Genomic DNA, 20,147 nt, shown 5'->3' with positions numbered 1-20,147 from the left:
AATAACTGCGCTGGGTTTATTGCATCACTTGATTTAAATATGATTGCTTAAATATGACGTTTAATTAGAAGGAGATTGCATGGGTATAATGGCATCCTTTCATTGAACGGATATTGTGTTCGCACAATTGCATTATTTCCCTATTACTATTAGAGAATATTTCCAGAAGGATATTTCATTTAGAAATCAACAATAATTCCAATATATACTATTCAAATATATACATTTAGTTAGTTAGTTATTTAGTTTTTATTTCTTTATGGCCAAAACGCTTATCAAAATGTTATTTGCCAACAATATAATATTTGCCATACATATATATATGTTTTACAAATATATATATGTAGTTACATTTGAATAGGCCTACCATTATGACACTTTTAGAGTATTTGGTTTTAAGATTTTCATATGCCATAGGCCGACCGGCTCTGTCATTAATATCACCTAAAGTCTAAAATATGTTATAGTGAAATTGTAATGAAGATAATTATGAACATACACTTTATAGCAAGAATTTCAGACCACAAACTTGATATTTCTTAGACTGTTTCATTACAGAAAGTTGAAAATGCTGAATGCTAAATCATTCACATGGGTGTGTTTAAGACTTTAGTGTTTCATTAGAACAGACTCAGATCATTTCACTGTTAACCTTTAAAATGTAAAATATTGTAGCACATATATTTATTTTATTAGACAACTGGGGTTGCTGGCTTATGTGAAACATTTTCAGTTTTGTGGAAGGTCTCTCAGGTCCACATACAGTAACTTCAGCTCCAAGTTTCAACTGCGCTAGATGCTAAGTTTGTGTTTGTTTTTGCATGCAATCTCCGTGTGCAACGGTTGGTGTGAATTCATTCATGCCATTATGCTGTATATGAAATGAAGCCCAGCTGCATGCTTGCTTCCAGGGTCAGGTAATGAATCTGCAGTGACACCTCTGTCTCTCAAATGGGGGTCCTCTCCTCCAGGATTTCCTTCTATCGCGCTACATATTGTGCAGCAGTGAGGTGTTGTAAAGCCATTCCCCGCTGACCACCTCTGAGGCCCTGGGGCTTTCTAGGGGGAAATGAGCTACCTGCTGACCACTTCAATAAAATTCCATCACAGGTATCATTCACAATTCTTGTAACTATGGTCAGACTTTATAATGTGACAGGTAGCTGTCAAAAATCTAGATTATTGGAATAGAAGTTTAGCCACAAATTGGAATTATCTTTCAATGGATTATTTGTGTGGAGCTCTAACGCTGTTACTGAGGGCTGTGCTGAAAGGGTGCAGAGACTTTCAGAATAAAGATTTTTTTGTCAAATCAGGAAAGTTAACTTTTCCCAGCTTCATCAACCTGAATACGAAGCGGACAAAATGTGCAGAGAACTATCCAACTGATTCAACTTGCTTCACAGAATGAGATGTATATTGCTTGCTATAATTGTGTATTAATTATATAGTAATTATTACTAAATGATTACTGTGTTACTACACAATAATAATAAATGTATTGAATAAATGTCCCTGTTAAGCAAAACCTAATTCTCCTTTCACACACAAACAACACAATATTGGCCAGTCCAATGAATATCACTGCTTCAAAATAAAAAATGATGAAGAGGATCAGTTATTTTAGCGATGAAAGCATGTTCAATCCATCTTTTTCATTCTGTTTCTAGTTTTCTTGATTAATTATAGTTTGGATTAGAGTTATTGTTAGCTATTTCTTTCCATTACACATTCTTTATTAAAGCTCCAATCTAACATCTTGTGGAATTCACATACAGCCAAAGACAATAGGTCTTCCAACATGTTGACTCCTTCACTTGAATGGAGATAAAAAGTTATCATTCATACAATGTGCTCTTATTGTTGGCACTAACATTATTCATGCTTATTATTAAGGCGAGGGTGGGTCAGGAGAACGTCATTGGCATCTACAATACCTTGATAAATGTGAATAATTCATGTGTTGTGTATTATTCCAATTCAACAACATCATGACTATAATTTTGACTTGTGCTCACAAACAATACCCTTTCCTAAATAAATATAAATAATGCCAATATAGAATGTTGTGATTACATTTTTTTATGGTTTCTGACATTTCGATTCTTGGTTTACTGAATTATCACAAATAGACAAAAGGAAGTGACAAAATTACTTCCTTCAATATTTTATTTTTTGTCAGCTGTGGTACACAGCGTTATTTGAACACTGAGAGTGTAAAAATGGACCCAAATGGACACGCACGCACGCACGCACGCACGCACGCTCAAGCTGTTAAGCAAATATTCCTGCATTTCTCCAGTTCCTTCCCCAAAATAATATCCTCAGTGTTCATGTTCAAGTGCTCATGGAACCATTTGTATACTTAATGGTTCCATTTCTACACTTTCTGAGTTAAATGAACACTGAGGAGTTTAACAACGTAGCTGAATGGTTCTCAGGTTGATCTGGCCTCAGTCATATTGTTGACTCCTTCAAGGTAATGGGACGCATCTTATTGTGTTGTTGAGTCTGAAGCATAGCGTGATTACTGCCATCCCTTTGAAAGTTTCTGCACGATCAAAGACACTCTCATGCATTAATAACGGCTGTTTTGTGTGAGTCTTATTAGCTGTAATGTGCCTGTCTAGTAATTCATGTCTGATGGCAACGAGTGTCATAGTGTCATCTGTAGGCGGAAGACTGAGAGAGCGCAGACAGTGTTGTATTTCAATATTGCTGCCTTTTAAGGGTACTGGGGCTAGATTTATATTGATCTGAATTTGATAATGATTCTATTAGCTCTATTAAATTTGTATATATTCAAGGGCTCAGTTACACACCGAAACAGAAAAAGGGCCAAAGAAAACAAATTAGTGTGTATGGGTGGATTGTGTTGCATGTAATATAAGAGGGGACCGTTGGTGGGGCTCATCAAGAACTGTCAGTGAAGTTAGCGAGACGACAAGAGGTCTCAAGTGTGTGTGTGTGTGTGTGTGTGTGTGTGTGTGTGTGTGTGTGTGTGTGTGTGTGTGTGTGTGTGTGTGTGTGTGTGTGTGTGTGTGTGTGTGTGTGTGTGTGTGTGTGTGTGTGTGTGTGTGTGTGAGTGAGTGAGTGGGTGTGGGCGTGCACTCTCCCATTGCAAACTATTTGTATGTGCTATTTGTTCTGCATCTATATTTTTTTACGGCCATTTTGAATCAATGTGAACATAAATATTGTATCTGTTTCTGTTTGTGTGTGTGTGTGTATGTTGAAGAATTGTGTAATTGTACATTTGGAAGAAAATCTAATTTTTTCCCCATTTCCTCGATATGCCATATTTTCCTTTCACACGCACTCACGCACGCACGTACACACACTTGACACTCTGTGCACCGCATCTCACATGCGTGGTGGCTGGTCGCAGTGTACACCGCAAAATCGAGAGTGTCAATTTAACTCTGACAGTGCGAAAATGGGCCTATAAGGGGTTTACAGTTGTAGGGGCCACAGGGTCACCTGTTATTAACACAATGACCACCTCATTGATATTGGTCAGTGAGCCTGCCAATACCTGTCTCCCTCTATCAGGGCCCAGACAGAGGTCATTATCAGTGATCGGGGCTCCGGGCTCTGATGGGGACCTCAGGGACTTCACCATTCACTGGCTCAACAGGCTGGGGGCCGAGACAGGTCAGGTCAAGGGCCCGTGGCCCCCGTGGCTTCTGCTCCCGTGACCCCCGCCTGCTTCCGCCATCACCATTTACCAAGTTCTCTCTCTCTCTCTCTCTCTCTCTCTCTCTCTGTGTCTCTTTCTCAGTCTGTCTGTTTGTCTTTCTCTCCCTCCCTCCCTCCCTCCCTCCCTCCCTCCCTCCCTTCCCTCCCTCTCTCTCTCTCTCTCTCTCTCTCTCTCTCTCTCTCTCTCTCTCTCTCTCTCTCTCTCTCTCTCTCTCTCTCTCTCTCTCTCTCTCTCTCTCTCTCTTCTCTCTCTCTCTCTCTCTCTCTCTCTCTATCTCTGTCTCATTCTCTGTTTGCACTGATCTACAGTAACGGTGTTAAACGGGCACACCTTGAGATTTTCATAGCTTCTGGGGGCTGTTTTCTATCAGCAGATTTACAGTCAGGTGGGTTATCAGCCCTGAGCCCCTCCCAGCCTGGCCTGTGGCCCCCGCAGTTACAGTAGATATGGAGGAATCACAGCTCAGCCTCAGCGTTTTCATTTCACTTGGCGGCAAGAGGCTGATAAATCTTTGGGAAAACACTCATTTAGAAGGTACGCGTTCGGAGGCGCCCCTGGAAACTAATGCGAATGTATACTTAGAGAAATTAACATAAGACATTTTACACAGTCTAACAAAAATATAATCCATGCATAATTGATTGGCGGCATGATTGCCTGAGTTTACTGTCATTTTTCTATGGTGAGAGAAAAGTCTTTCCTCAGGCTGTTTCGCCTAATGGACTTTGGGATATTTAATTTGGGGCTGTCCAGAAGCAGAAATGGAGCTCCACCGCTCTCATTCTCTGTTCTAACGTGTATGGCTCCTACCAGTCAAATGAGTCTCATTTCGCATGCAAACCCACAGCCATTCTAATTGCCTGTCATTTTGATAAACTCTATCAACTTGTTTCAATGTGTTTGTCTCGCATCCTAGTTGGAGGCGCAGGTGAGTGGAGTGGCACTCATTTCAGCCATTGTGTTTTGCTGTAGTGGATTGAATATTTGGTTTGCAGGTGAATTTTTATTAAATTGGTGTATGACCTCTAACGTGATAATTAGAATTCTTTATAACCACCTCAAGCCCTACTGTATAGCTATAGCCAGTTGTATTATGAATTGTGAAAATAGCCGATCTGTGAGCTTGTAGATCAGCTATTTTTGCAATCTTGAAAATGTTTTGGAAAATGTGGGATCTTTTTTTGGTTTTTTTTTTTTTTTGTGCGAAATCTTTTGAAAATGAATGTCATGCCCATAATAGGGAGGTTGAAAGTGGTTAGGAGTACCATGGTGCAGAGATGAAGGGCACATCACAATGCATCAAAGCTGCTGTGCATGAGAGCAAAAACAGGTAGACAAAACCTATAAGGCACTGTCATCAGGTGATGTTGAATAGCCTTTTATTTGAGCCCGGGAGCTTGAGTTTGAGCTTGTTTGAGATTGTGTATATTGGCCAATGCCAATGCAAGCTTAAGACTTCAAAACGGCACATCATGTTTCAAACGGCACAGTTTTAAACATTCTTGTTGACATACTGTATATGCTTGTAAGTCTGCAGTGCAATGTATGGGTTATCTAGAAAATGAATGGCTGATATATATACATATAGTTTATACAAACAGTATATATGCAGAGCAAGGCTAATCCTTTTCATTTTTTTTATTGAAACAAGCCAACGTCATCTACATTTCTGGCTATACTGTAAATGCAGCAGGGTATTCTTTCAGACCTCTCTGCCATTATAAACGCCCAGCTGTGGGACTGAGGAAGGTGATTGAGCTGTTTTTTTGGCCGGTGGAAGCCTAATGACGGTTCAGATGGCGCTGATAGCCATGTTTGGCGGCCGGCTCTATCTCAGCAGGGGTGGGAAGGGGTGACCGGAGCACAGTCAAGCCACCGGGTGCCGCTTCATTATCCCTCTGTAGCCATCCGCATCAGCGGGCACCTCCGCTCTGGCCTGCTGGGGCCCCGCCGCCGCACCGGCCACTCGCCCGAGACGGAAAGGCAATGAACTCCAAAACACACCGTTCATCTTCCAGATGGAGTGATTTACCGATTTAGCATGGGCCCTGTCCCTCAAGGGCCACCGTTCCCCCCATTCTGCTGAACAAACATTTATTTTCTTTAACTTGATGTTGCATTATTATGAGAATAGAAATCAAGCAGTCGAGGTGCATTTTCGGAAACGTTTCCGCGCATATCCGAACGGTTGGGGAAAATGGAGAAAAATGACATTGTGGGGGGGAGTAGGGGTGGGGGGTACTATAAGTGAGGAGAAATGAATATGTCTGACTGGACTGTAGTGCTCCGGGGGGGGGGGACTTGAAATTTGACTGGGGAGGAAGAAGTAGTGGGGAGCTTTGGCTTTTTCTTGCTGAGGGGAACCGAGGGGAAGGGGGCACAGATATTTTTATTTCCCCCTTTTCTTATCATCTTCCATGAAGGGGGGAGTTTTTTAGAGCACGGGTTTCACTTTCGTAATTTTGTCATCACTCAGACGCAGCCACCTGTCTCTTCCCGAGATCCCCTTCCTTTGTCTCTTAAATAATAAGCCTGCATCCGAATACGAAATGGGGGGGGGGGGGGGGGGGGGGGGGTGACCAGGGATGGAACTGGAAGGTGTTGTAGAGGAAAAGCAAGAAATGAAGAAAAAAGGGGTGGGGGAGGGGGGGAAAGGAGGAGGGGATTTAAAAAGAGGAGAGAGGTGACCTTTTTCTTTCTTTCTCTCTGGCTTGTGTCTGGCCGTCAGTAAGCAGCCATGTTTGAGAGGGAAGCCATTTTCTCGCCCCTCTCTCATTACTGTGTTTTATATTCAGCTGTGTCGGGAAGCGCTGGTCACCGTTCAACCCTGCAGTCATGTCAGCCGGCAGCCAGAGTGTGCGTGTGCGTGTGTGTGTGTGTGTGTGTGTGTGTGTGTGTGTGTGTGTGTGCGTGTGCGTGTGCGCGTGCGCACGCGTGTGTGTGTGTGTGTGTGTGTGTGCGTGTGTGTTATGTGAAGGACTAAAGGGGGGAGGCAGGGGGAGGAGGGAGGGGGTCAGGATTAGACAGACGGACCCCTGGGTTGGAGGCCAGAGCTCAAGTTCATCACCACAGACAATAGAAAGCTCTTCAGAAAGCAATTGGGCTCTCAGTGACATTGGCCCCTGTATGGCGTACAGTGGCGTACTGTAGTACCTACTGCATGTTGCCTCACACGCACGCACACGTGCATGTGCACACGCGCACACGTGCATGCGCGCACACGTGCATGTGCGCACGCACGCACGCACGCACGCACGCACGCACGCACGCACGCACGCACGCACGCACGCACGCACGCACGCACATACACAATACAATCTTTAGTCGTAATAAAACTCAGAGATTGTACAAATGGACCCATTGAATTAACACTGAGCATTTGAGGTGTATACTTCTACTTAGAAGTAATAAGTAATAAGTAATAAGCATTGCTTAAAAAACATATATGTATGGTTGTGCATGATGTGTTGTTGCTTGTGCGTGTGTTGTTTTCACGCATGCACGCTCATGTGTGTAAATCTGGACACATGCACCGGGGTATGATTCCACTATAAATCGGACACACGGTGACAGTATAGCCCCTTCCTCGGCTCCCCTTCTCCAATTCTTCCCCCTCGCCCTCCACCCTCCTCCTCCTCCTCCCTCTTTATACCCTCCTGCACCCCCTCCTGCCCCCCCCCCCCCCAGTAGGACAGCTGCTCCCCCAGCGTAACTGCCATTGTGATGGTCCACACTAACAGGGGCTTTAGCCACTGGTGGTGTGAAATTAAACAGCCTCCTCGTCGCTTGATGATAAGTGGCGCCCTGTCTTCATGCAGTGGCTATCTGCTGTCACACGCCACAAGGTCACGCTTCCAAGGTGATCATGGGAATTAGAGTTCACTATTGAAAAAAAATAAGAAGAAGGAAGTACAAGAAGAAACAAAAAGCATCAAGAAACAATAGTTGGAATGATCCGGTTTTGTATTGTTTAGATTTTTTAAAATGTTCGTGTTTTGTCCAACTGGTTGGCTGCATGAGTCTCTGTCATATACAGTACCGCACTGACCATGGCAGCGGCATGTTGAGCTGTTCACAATAAAATGTGTTATTTTATCCAATTGCAACTCTGAGAGTTGCAATTGAACACTGTGGATTTTACTGTGTAACATCTAAACCACAGGACACGCTGGCACTATTCTATTTTTTCCCACCCTGCTCTCATGAAAGTGAGTGGGTTGCCTCATCGCGGAAATATAATATTCACAGCACTGAATGCACAGGGCAGTATTCAATCCATAATGATAACATAAAATTTACTATAAGTATCCTTAAAGCTGTAGAGTAGAGGTCTTCAGAAAAGACAGAAAGAAAGAAAGACAAAAAGATAGAAAAAGAAAGAAAGAAAGTGATATAATTAATGAAAAGCCTTTTTTTCCCCTTGACTGGGCAAATTATCTTTTGAAATGAATACTTAATATTTTAGCATTGCTATATATTTTTAATACAGCCTTTGCATTTTTGCAAATATAATGTAGCCATCCACATTCATTTCACCGCACACCCTTGATGAGTACTTCAAATGTGAATTAAAGCACTCCATTTTAAGAGGAAAAATGTGTAATAATTCAGAGATATTAATAATACATAATAATGCTATTCAGGCAAATTGAAAGTTGAAAAACAGAGGAGGAGAGATGGGGTAGAGAAAGTAATGGGTAATTCCCATGCTACAAGATTGCTTGGTGGTGTTCTGTGTCTACAGGTCTGGAGCATCATGTGTGTGTGTGTGTGTGTGTGTGTGTGTGTGTGTGTGTGTGTGTGTGTGTGTGTGTGTGTGTGTGTGTGTGTGTGTGTGTGTGTGTGTGTGTGTGTGTGTGTGTGTGTGTGTGTGTGTGTGTGTGTGTGTGTGTGTGCGCGTGCGACACAGAGCAGAGGTCAGTGGGATGTGAGGTTTTGTTCTGGTTTGGACCGCGATCACTCCGCGGTCACAGGGCGAGGTCGGTGGGGCTGACAGCTAATTGAAGCATACAGGCAGCAGGCCTGTACTTAACCCACTTATGAGTAACGGCTAACACTAGTCCACTCATTAATATTAACTGTCCACTGTTCGTTTGAGCCAATCTCCATCTCGTCACACTCATGCCATGCTGTTGCTGACAGAGGCCATGCACACTGCACAGGAACAGAGATTTCTAGGCAGGGAAGGGGGGGGGGTGGAGAGTGGGCTGGGGGTCGGCAGGGGTGACTCTTCATCACTTTTCTTTCTCTAACTCCCCCCCCCCCCCCCCCTCCGACACCTTCCCTTTCTCATAAGATATAACTATATTCTCATTCACCTTCTCTCTCAATTTAAGATAGTTAAGCATAGGAAATGAAATTCCTTTTTTTTCCTCTCACCGAGGCTTTAAAAAATAATATTAGATATTCTCACGATTATGACAGCATTAAAATGATTGAGATGTACTGGTAATGTCAATGGAGTCATTTTCCAGTTCTGCTTAAGCCCTTAATGGTGCTGATAGAATGGTGTGGCCGAGCCCATGTGCCCCATCATTTCCTTTTACAGGTAGATGGGCATCCTGGTGCTGACGACCAGGCAGTTAACCGGTTCTGCTGCGCTGTAAAATCCTCATTTAACTCTTGCGGGTCCATTTGGTTCCATTTGTACACTCTGAGTTACGGGTGTGTAAGGGTCCATTTGGTCACAGTTGTACAATCGCAGAGTTAAAGGATTTGAGAATGAGAACAGTGAATATTCTGTAACAGTCATGACAATGGGTAGATTGATTTATATAGTATGTATTATACAAACAACAGTCTTCCATTTTGTGATATTGTAATGATGTTATTTCCTCTTTTGAGACGAAAAAAGACTATCATATCCTCTTTGAAAATAATATGCCCTGTAAAGTGCATGCTATCATGTGACTATACATACTGTAAGTACAGTAGCAGCAGGAGCAGTGGTTCAGTAGACCCTGCAGTGGTGGAAAGTAACTGATTACATTTACTCAAGTACCGTACTTTTTTTTTTTTATAATTTTGAGGTACTTTTACTTTTGGAATTGGAAATACTCAACATGTTTCCAATCTTCAATACTTTTACTTCTACTCCACTTTATCGCAGAGGCAAATATTGTACTCCACTACAATAAAAACTTCAGTTAATAGTTACTTTGTAGATTTGATTTATTATTACAAAACATACATTAACCTCTTCAGCCCTTAAATAGGGCTGAAGAGGCACATTTCTTGGCTATTTGAAAATAGCCGATCTACAAGTTCACAACGCGTCGCATCGTGACGCGTTGTGAGCTTGTAGATCTGCTATTTTCAAAAGATTTTCATACATTTTATACTTATGATACCTTGTGAAACGGGAAATTCTGCATAATGAGTACTTTTGTGAGCTTGTAGATCTGCTATTTTCAAAAGATTTTCATACATTTTATACTTATGATACCTTGTGAAACGGGAAATTCTGCATAATGAGTACTTTTGGTACTTTAAGTATATTTTGATGCCAATACTTTTGTACTTTTACTCAAGTAAATTTTGATTTGCAGTATTGATAGTTTTACTTGGTAATCTCTGTGCTGGAGGAGTATACACCGTCAAATCTGGAAGTGTACAGGTCCATTTCTACACTCTATAACGTAAGCTATAACGTAAACACTCTGGATTTTATCGTGTAGTCGTGTATGCAGACCAGTTGGCGTGTTTCGGTTGTCGTGGCATGAACATGAGGCTCACAGTGCTCTTGGCTCGCTGGTTGCCCCCTGTGGCTGTACGCGTTTGTGGCCAGCATGCTGGCCAGTGTGGCAACTGTTCCAATGTGCTTCCACTTCCTCTGTCTTAAATCTTACTCTATAGCCCTACTCTTGCCCTTTTCCCCGTCTCCCCGGCTAGGTCTTTGTAAGGGCTGTGATCACAGTCATTGTTTAGTGGCAGAATAACTCTGAACACCTCTTTCCTGTCGCAGCAAGCGTCGTGATTCAGGGTGAAGATCATGGGCCATGTGACATCCCAGTCTCTGTACCCTCTTTCATTTGGTGCTATAGTGTAGGTGATGGTTTTGTTCGTTCTTGTAAAGCCCAGAACAGATAAGTAGGATCAAATGAATCCATGGGATTTTGGAAGTAGTTTGATGTACTCAGGTACACTCTCAAAAGAACGTTAAGTGAAACGTGGGCGTAAATAGACAGATGCTAAAGTCTTTCATTCTGTTCCATATGCACCGCAGTGCTTTGCTCTTCACCTATTCAACACGTCCAAACAGTCCGTCTTTGCTTTTAACCTTCTTCTCAGAAGAACAAGTTTCTTTCTTTTTTTATGTTTTAGAGATGCTGTTAAATGGCACTGTCATCTCAGTGAAAATATTTCAATTCCAGCTGTCACTCATATTAATACACTATAAGTGGCATTACATATTTGAATTACATGTTCTGAAACATGTTACATAGTAGATTATACATTTTATGTAAAAGGCTTGGCATCAGTGTGAAATATATCGAATGATCAATAAAGGCATAAAATCAACTATTATAGCCTTTCTATTTAGTCTCATTCATTCTGATATCATTATATAATGATAGGACACTAATTACTCAGATTCCTATTAACTGGAACATTGCATTTCATTAGATTTTTGTATGGAAACAAATAAAAAGAATCCCAGGTAAATTTAGTGGATAATGTCTGTAAATATTGTCAATAAAGTTCTGCAAAGCAAAGTATACTTGGATGCAATCCTGTGGATGTATCCCTTACAATTAGAACAATTATCAAGTAATTAGCAAAAACGATGAGTATTAGATTACGTTTTGAATGTAAAGTTATAATCTCAGAGGATAATTCATGTTCTACAAGTACTAAAAGTTTAAGTTCCTTATTTGATGCTCTCTCTCTCCCTCTCTTTCTCCCTCTCTCTTCCAAACTCTCCGTTTCATTCACACACACACACACACACACACACACACACACACACACACACACACACACACACACACACACACACACACACACACACACACACACACACACACACACACACACAAACATGGGTGCGTGTGACACACACACACACACACACACACACACACACACACACACACACACACACACACACACACACACACACACACACACACACACACACAGGAGAGAGAGAGCCCCAAAATAAATTGAAATCATTTTGATGAAAAAAAAGGGGGTGCAGTGTGATTTGGGGCAGCTCGGAGGAGCCAGCAGTGATGTCATTAAGCAGCACTGGGGCTGATAAGGCAAGCCCAGTTATTGAATAAATAAATAAATTAAAATAATATTTTATGTATTCTTTTCACCTCCCTTTAGGCTCCCACTATCCCAAATCCTGACCATTCATCCTTACCCCCTAACCCCCTACCTTCAACCCCGCCTCCCCAAACACACACTCACATCAATTCCCAGCACCCTTTCACTGCTGAAGCAGGCAGTACCACTGCTCCCTTCCCCCTTGTGCATCCACCGGCATACCCCCCCCCCCCCCCCAAAAAAAAAAAAGATTGAATGCTGCAATAAATAATGTATTTTACTAATACACATTCAGCTGGAATCGCTCTTTAGCTCCCCTCTCGCGCACGTCCGGAGAGAGGAGAAATTCAGAGTCCAAGAGTCGACGGGTTTCCTCCAGAACAGAGAGCGGTGACGGCTCGATAATAGGCTAAAACAACTAGCATGAGAGTGCGAGCGTGAGAGATAGAGAGAGAGAGGGAGCGAGAGAGAGAGAGAGAGAGTCAGAGAGAGAGAGAATGAAAGCGAGAGAGCAAGGGGAGATGGGGGGGGGGGGGGGGGGGCAAGAGAGAGGGAGAGAGTGGCAAGCATATTATAACTCATCCATGTGGATCACCCTAGTAGATTGGGAGCAATCCCTTGTTGAAATTGTCTTCTAAACACTTAGAGAGAAGGAGACAGGAGCGGAGCAGCCAGCCCATCACAGTGTGCCTGTGTGTGTATCCTCACACTGCCTGCTATCCCAGCCAAGGTAGAGAGACCTCTGACAGACCGCTTGCATGTGCGTGTGTGTATTTCACTCTGTGTGTGTGTGGCGCACGTGTGTGTGTGTGTGTGTGTGTGTGTGTGTGCCGGTGCCTGTCTCCTGAGCCAGCCAGCGCGTGAGAGTGCGCGTGTGCCTGTGCAAGAGAGCTAGTGTGTGTGTGTGTGTGTGTGTGTGTGTGTGTGTGTGTGTGTGTGTGTGTGTGAGTGTGTGTGTGTGTGTGTGGGGGTGTGCACGCCTGTGTGTGAGTGAGTGAGTGAGTGTGTGTGTGTGTGTGTGTGTAAGGAAGAGGGGGGTATTATGCACTGTGGATGTTGCCTCATGCTTTAAACAGCTGCCTACAAGCACCAGGTACTCGGCGCCGGCTTCTAAATAAGCAGCACATTCACCGTCCCCTTCAGGACAGGAGGCTACGCTGCACAGTGTGAAATCAGACTAATACAGTAGCGTGAGAGAGAGCCTGTGCAGGAGCACCGGCAGGAAACGGCTCCTGCAATGACTTACTTTAGACTAGAAGTGTAGGAGAGGACAAGTACCCAAAGAAGAAGAAGAAGCAGAAGAAGAAGAAGAAGAAGAAGAAGTGGGGATTGCACATCAGACAGGAAGAAAAAAAATAAATTAAAAAGACAGAAAGGTCAGTAAATGCTTTTGTTTTTGTGTTAAGATTTCTGCAGTGTAGTGTGTCATTCCTCCGTCAGTCCTTCAGTCCACTTTGAGTACAGTAGAGTGTGAAAGTGAGACTGCAGGCTGAGACTGTGACTGCTGCTGTGTTTTGCTGGAGAAAGTATTGATTCTCTCTAAGTTTGTAGTAGGAAGTGAGCCTCTTTTGAACCTGCCAGGTGGGAGCAGGTGGGAACCCTGGATATGGGGGGGGGGAGTGGGCCAGCTCTCAACTAGTGTGTGTGTGTGTGTGTGTGTGTGTGTGTGTGTGTGTGTGTGTGTGTGTGTGTGTGTGTGTGTGTGTGTGTGTGTGTGTGTGTGTGTGTGTGTGCACGCGCCTGTGCGCGCGCGTGTGTGTGTGTGTGACACGCATGTGTTTCCATATCCATGCATTTCTGCATTTATATTTTAGGGAAGAATGTTTTTTAATTTAATTTAATTTGGATTTTGCCGAACAAAATCTTGTTGTGATTTGTACAGTCCTATATGTGTGTACATATGTCTGTGCACGACTGTGTGCGTGCGTGCGTGCGTGAGTGCATGAGTGCATGCATGTGTGTGTGTGTGTGTGTGTGTGTGTGTGTGTGTGTGTGTGTGTGTGTGTGTGTGTGTGTGTGTGTACAGAATTTGCTAGAAAGTGTAAGTCACAGAGGGGGTCCGGGTCTACCCCAGTAGTACTGGAGTTGGCCACATTACACAATTGAAGGTAAAAAAGGGGGCTGTGCCAACAAAATAATGAAAGACCGCGTTGCCGCCATTTCATCCGTTGTTCAAGTGCATGAAGTCAGAAGAACAGCCCGTGTTGATGGACGCGCGGCGTATACACATGCCTCCAAAACACTGCTAACATTCATTGTGTCATGTGGTGACCTAGTAACCAATGAGAGGGTCATCGCATCTGTGACCCTCCCATACAGGTGCACAAGGCACATGTGACCACTGCATGTTAGCACACACAATCCAAGATGGTGTCCACCGTTAACTACTGTTATGGGAAAATGTATTCTCCTATTTTATCTAGTCTTGATAGAAAATTTTAAAGATGGATTGTAGCGATAGTAACGAGTATTTTTGCTTTAATTATTTTTATTTTTTATTTATTTTATTTTAGTTTGTTATTTCTTACATTCTGAATGATTTTGGGAAAAATAATGAAACATAATTTCGCTTCAATCAAAATATTCAAGTGAAGTAGAAAATGGCTGGATACTGTACCTGTATGTGTATACATACAGTACTTCATGTGCAAGCACTTAAATGCATTTAGCCACACACAGGCAACAGAAAAGTGTAAAAGCCAGGACTACCAAATTGTCAGCAACACTAAAGACATCAACACAAAAATTTCAGCCATCCATCATAGCTGTCGGTCCGTTTCTGTGGCGACAGTGATTTATTCTGGGGCTGAATTCCATTTGGACTCTCTCTCTCTCTCTCTCTCTCTCTCTCTCTCTCTCTCTCTCTCTCTCTCTCTCTCTCTTTCTCTCCCTTACTCATTCATTCACTAAACCACACACACACACACACACACACACACACACACACACACACACACACACACACACACACACACACACACACACACACACACACACACAAAACCATAAGTACCATATAAGCACAGGTAAACACAGTAAAACCAATTTAACCATTTGTACAGTAACTCAGAGAGTCTAACGGTTAGACTCTCAGAGTTACTGTACAAATGGTTAAATTGGTTTTTACTGTGTTTACCTGTGCTTATATGGTACTTATGTACCATATAAGCACAGGTACAAATTGAATCAAATGGGTTAGACTCTAACCCATTTGATTCAATTTGTACACTCTCAGAGTTCAATTAACACTATGGATATTAGCCTACTGTTCTGTGCATTCACAGTGCTCACTCACAGCCATGTTAAAAGCACCAGTCAGATGATTTGGGGGCATATTTATACCATTATGGATGCACACACTTAGATTGTTGAAGAGTTCAACTTGCCATCTGAAAACAAAAGGTTTTTCTTTGCTTTCTTGCCTTTCACCTCCCATGGCAATTCAGAATACAGATGCATTTGACTCCAGTGTTAGACACTGTTTGTGCAGTTGTGTCAAGAACTAAACATGAAGAGATCTGTCAATCAGTGAAATGAAAAGACACGAATGACAATGAAGGGAGAAAAAAAAGATGGAGTTCCACATTTTTCTCTTTCTGGTGGGAATCCTATGACTGAAGATTAAAAACCACATTTTCCCCCCATAACCATCAACAGCCGCCTTATATCATCACACATGGACTGAACACATTGTGTAAACATGTTTGTGTGAAATGCACGTTTGTGTGAATGTGTGTATCCAGGCACATGTCTGTGTGTGTGTGTGTGTGTGTGTGTGTGTGTGTGTGTGTGTGTGTGTGTGTGTGTGTGTGTGTGTGTGTGTGTGTGTGTGTGTGTGTGTGTGTGTGTGTGTGTGTGTGTGTGTGTGTGTGTGTGTGTGTGTGTTAGAGAGAGAGAGAGAGAGAGAGAGAGAGAGAGAGAGAGAGAGAGAAAGACAGGCAGAGAGAGAGAGACAGTCAGAGAGAGACAGCCTTCTAATGTAAATGTGTTTCAGCCTCCCTGCCAGTTTTTTTATATCCCAGATGATAACTCCAGTCCCACGCTGTGTTGTCATATTTATCAGAGAGAACACACCAACCCTAGTACAACCACGCCCAGCAACACACACACACACACACACACACACACACACACACACACACACACACACACACACACACACACACACACACACACACACACACACACACACACACACACAAAGTCCCATATGCAGCCACTAGCTTTTGCCTGAGCCCACTGCCTTGCACCCTAGGCGTTAATGTGTGTTTGCATGAGTGTCCATGTATTGTGTTTGCTTGTTGTGTTGTTCGTTGTTTGAGTATTTGTATCAATGCTAGAGCATGATAATACAATACAAGAGCTGTGGGCTCTTAATGTGTTTGTGAGCAGCAAGCATAGTATGTGTGATGTTGATGTGAGCTGGCCTGTGTCCATCCAGAGCCGAGCAGAGCCGAGAAGCCTCAGCTGTCTGGAGTGCTCTGGTCTGGCCTGTGTTTGTCTGGAGGGGAGAGAGGTTATAGCGTGGAGGCAGGGCTGGCCGGGCCACTCACTCACATCCTAGGAAGCACAAGCCCTTCCACATTTCCCACAATGTCAGCCGTCTTGCCCTGCAATGTGGGGACGCTGACGGACTCATACTTCTCTCTCGGTCTCGCTTTATTTGTTTGCAAATGTGGACGTCTTGAGTTTAATTCGATTATTTTAAATCTATTCCGAGGCGAGTCCAAGCTTTAGCTTTAGACAAGTGATGATTCACGGGTTTGGAAATTGTTGTTGATGCGTAGGTCCGGCTGTTACACAGGGCCTGTTGTAGTGCAAGCCGTCCCTAAGGCCTCTGTGGTTTGGAGTCTCAGTGCCCATTCTGTGATTGAACTCGGTCTAAGGTCTTGGCCTTGCCATGATAATGTGCCAAACTCAGCTCTGCCTCTGAAATCCTGGATTAATGCCTGCTTTAAACAGCTCAACATGGGCAGCCATTCAGACACGCATGGGATTGGCTGGGTACTACAGTACCTTGGTTGTCTGTTATCGCCTGCAGAGGTTGACAAGACCAGCAGCCACTGACTCCATTGACAATACCGTCGCTGTCGGGCAGAAACCTTGTAGCTCCATAATACAACTTTTTTTTAAATGTTTTTCCGTAAATGAATGCCCTACTTTGTCGTGCGATATCACACAAAAGTGGCAAAAATTGCATTTTTTTTCTACCGATCTACATTGCGACATGTTGTAAGCTTGTAGATCGGCTATTGATGCTAGTTTTGATTATGTTTGAAAGGTGAAAGTGAAAGTGGTTTGAGTGTGTCTGTGGGTTTTATAAATATTGAACCAATGAAAAGTATTAACAGGAGCTTGTGACTTTATAATAACTGCATTGGATCCATTGGAACACAGGTTCATTTTTTTCCAGATCCTGGAAAATATATTTTCTGGACATACAGGGTTTCCACCCCGACAGCGACAATATTCACATGTCAGGGGATGTCCCACCCCCATGGTACTGCCACCCCCCAGCGTATGACATAAGAGCAAAATGGCTGCCGTGTGCACATCGTCGATGTGATCCCGTGTCATTCCATCTCATACATTTGACTGGTGACCATGTAGACACATGTGTATGATATGGTTAAAATTGTTATGTTGTACGCATTGAATCTAAAGATGTATGCTCATCATTACAAATAATGGATGTCATAGTTTGACTTAAATTTTCTGGACAAATGGTTTGCAAAGATAATGAGCATCAATTGAGTGGCATTTGTGCAAATTACATTTTTATTTTTATTATTTTGTATTTATGCTGTTGATTCTGAAAATGTTAACATCGAAGACGAACAAAAATTACACACATACGTATTTTAGACATTTTCATATTTCTTAACATAATAACATGAATAACTACCATGATTAATTTAATTAATTTGTATATTTAAAAGTTGAAGAGTGAAAACAACCATAAACATATATTCCTCTTCTCAGTAACTTAATTTAATAAAATTAAAATTTTAAGTAATTAATTGAATTTAAATTGAAGTAATTGAACAGAAATAATGGCTAGATTCTTTGTAAATTTGTCAGTGAATTAAAATGTGAAAATACAGGAAAAATGTAACCCACTCTGCTGTGTTTTTATTACATACACATGCAAACCTATAGGCACACATCAAAAATACTGAGGCATGGACACACACACACACACACACGCGCATACATAGAGAGATACACACACGCACACACACACACACACACACACACACACACACACACACACACACACACACACACACACACACGCGTGCATACATACAGAGATACGCACACGCACGTGTGCGGCGCGCACACACACACACACACACACACACACACACACACACACACACACACACACACACACACACACACACACACACACACACACACACACACACACACACACACACACTCTCTCTCTCTCTCTCTCTCTGCACTGATTTTTAGTGCATCATGGTTCAGATACTCAATTTGAAAGTAAGGTTTTGCATTGGCAATTTGTAATTAAATATCTATCCTTTACATAGCAATAACATGATCACATTGTGTGCAAAATGATATATTATTTATAATAAAATCAACACACCAAATATGCATCAGAAGGCATTTTGTTGCACTGTTTTACTGCGAGGCTTTTGTTTTAGAACATGTGACTGCTTGATGTAACATGGTACAATGATTGTGTCTCACGCCTTTAAGTCTGTAAGCCCCTCCATTGGCTGTGGAGGATGAGTGACAGCTACTCTCCTCCTATGAGACGTCTGCTCTGTGCAGTCTGTGTTTGTGGAGTGACCGTGATTGGATGCTGCCCCCAAGTGTAAAGTATTTACTGATAGCAGCTTGTCAACAAGCAGCGTCCAGAACATCTGCAACTCCCACTTCGGACAAATAATTTTCTATTAGATCCAGAGAACAAGAAACGGGCAACGCTGTATCCTGGTCTGATGAATGTTGAAATGTTTTCTGCTGGGAGATTTCCTCAGCTATACACTATGTGCAACCTCCTCAGAGGTTGTCATAGCACACACAGTACAATCCTGAGCGTTAATGTAACTCACATAGACCCTTACGGATCCATTTGGTTACATTTGCTCACTCTCAGAGTTACATTAAAACTCAGGATTTTACAGTGTAATGCACATTGTCTCAAAGTTAGAACATCACATCAAGCACATGAAGAAGCCGATGTCTCCAGGGGATTAATTTAATTACATGAATGCCCCCTGATTTCTGTAGTTCCTCTTGACATCCTTGTAGCGTTGTTTGTTATTGTTTTCCCCCCCTTTTCTGTTGCATGTTAGCCTGGATATTTTGTTTGCCTTATTAGTCAAATCTGTAATATGCATTGGAGGGAATAAGACACAATGGTGTGGGCCCCATTCGCCTGGCACAGTGTCTCCAGTAAATATGTATGGTCATACCATGTCTTATTACAGCTTATTACTGCAGTCATGTGGATAATCTCTTCATGCCTTTCTCATGTCTGAGGAACTTTGACACTGTGTGAGCCCAACAGACTGGAGACTGTGATTTTCCTGTAAATGCTGTTTGATCCTGTGTGTCACCCATTGTCCACACGTAGAATATTTTATTATTTTTGTGGTGCCTTCCAGAGGTCAGATATAGGAGCTTGGACAATGCCAGTGACTGGATTCAAGCTGAATTACGCGTGGTTCTATAAGCATTGAATACAGATATTTTCTATGGGCTGTTTTGTCATAATTCAGCTTTCACCTCCCCTTCAGCACTCAGGGTGATTTTCTAATGACAACATTACAGTGCATAAAAGAAAGCAGGCCGACAACAATGACATTGTAGTCAGCTGTATAATGTTGCAGACGGTTTGTGCCGGGTGGGTTTCACTGCCCGTACCCGTGCTCGAGAATTTCTAAAGGCGGAATTTGTCATTATGATGTAGAGTACCGTAGGTGCACTGAACAGAACAGAGCGCATGCAGCGATGCTGCATAATGTCTCCGGGTGTGATGTGCGTAAGAGTAATGGTGGAGGGGTTTTGGTGTTGATTCCATCTTGGCTGTCCTACAATCATTCAGCAGTGGCGGAGGAGGAGCGAGAAGAGGGGGGGGGGGGGGGGGTTAGCGGGGTCGCTACCATTTTTACTCTTCCAATCCCACTTCCCC

Source organism: Gymnoscopelus microlampas (genome assembly GCF_963454915.1).
Source record: "Gymnoscopelus microlampas genome assembly, chromosome: 1".
In the NCBI taxonomy this organism is placed as follows: domain Eukaryota; kingdom Metazoa; phylum Chordata; class Actinopteri; order Myctophiformes; family Myctophidae; genus Gymnoscopelus; species Gymnoscopelus microlampas.
Note: the sequence above shows the minus strand (reverse complement) of the source record.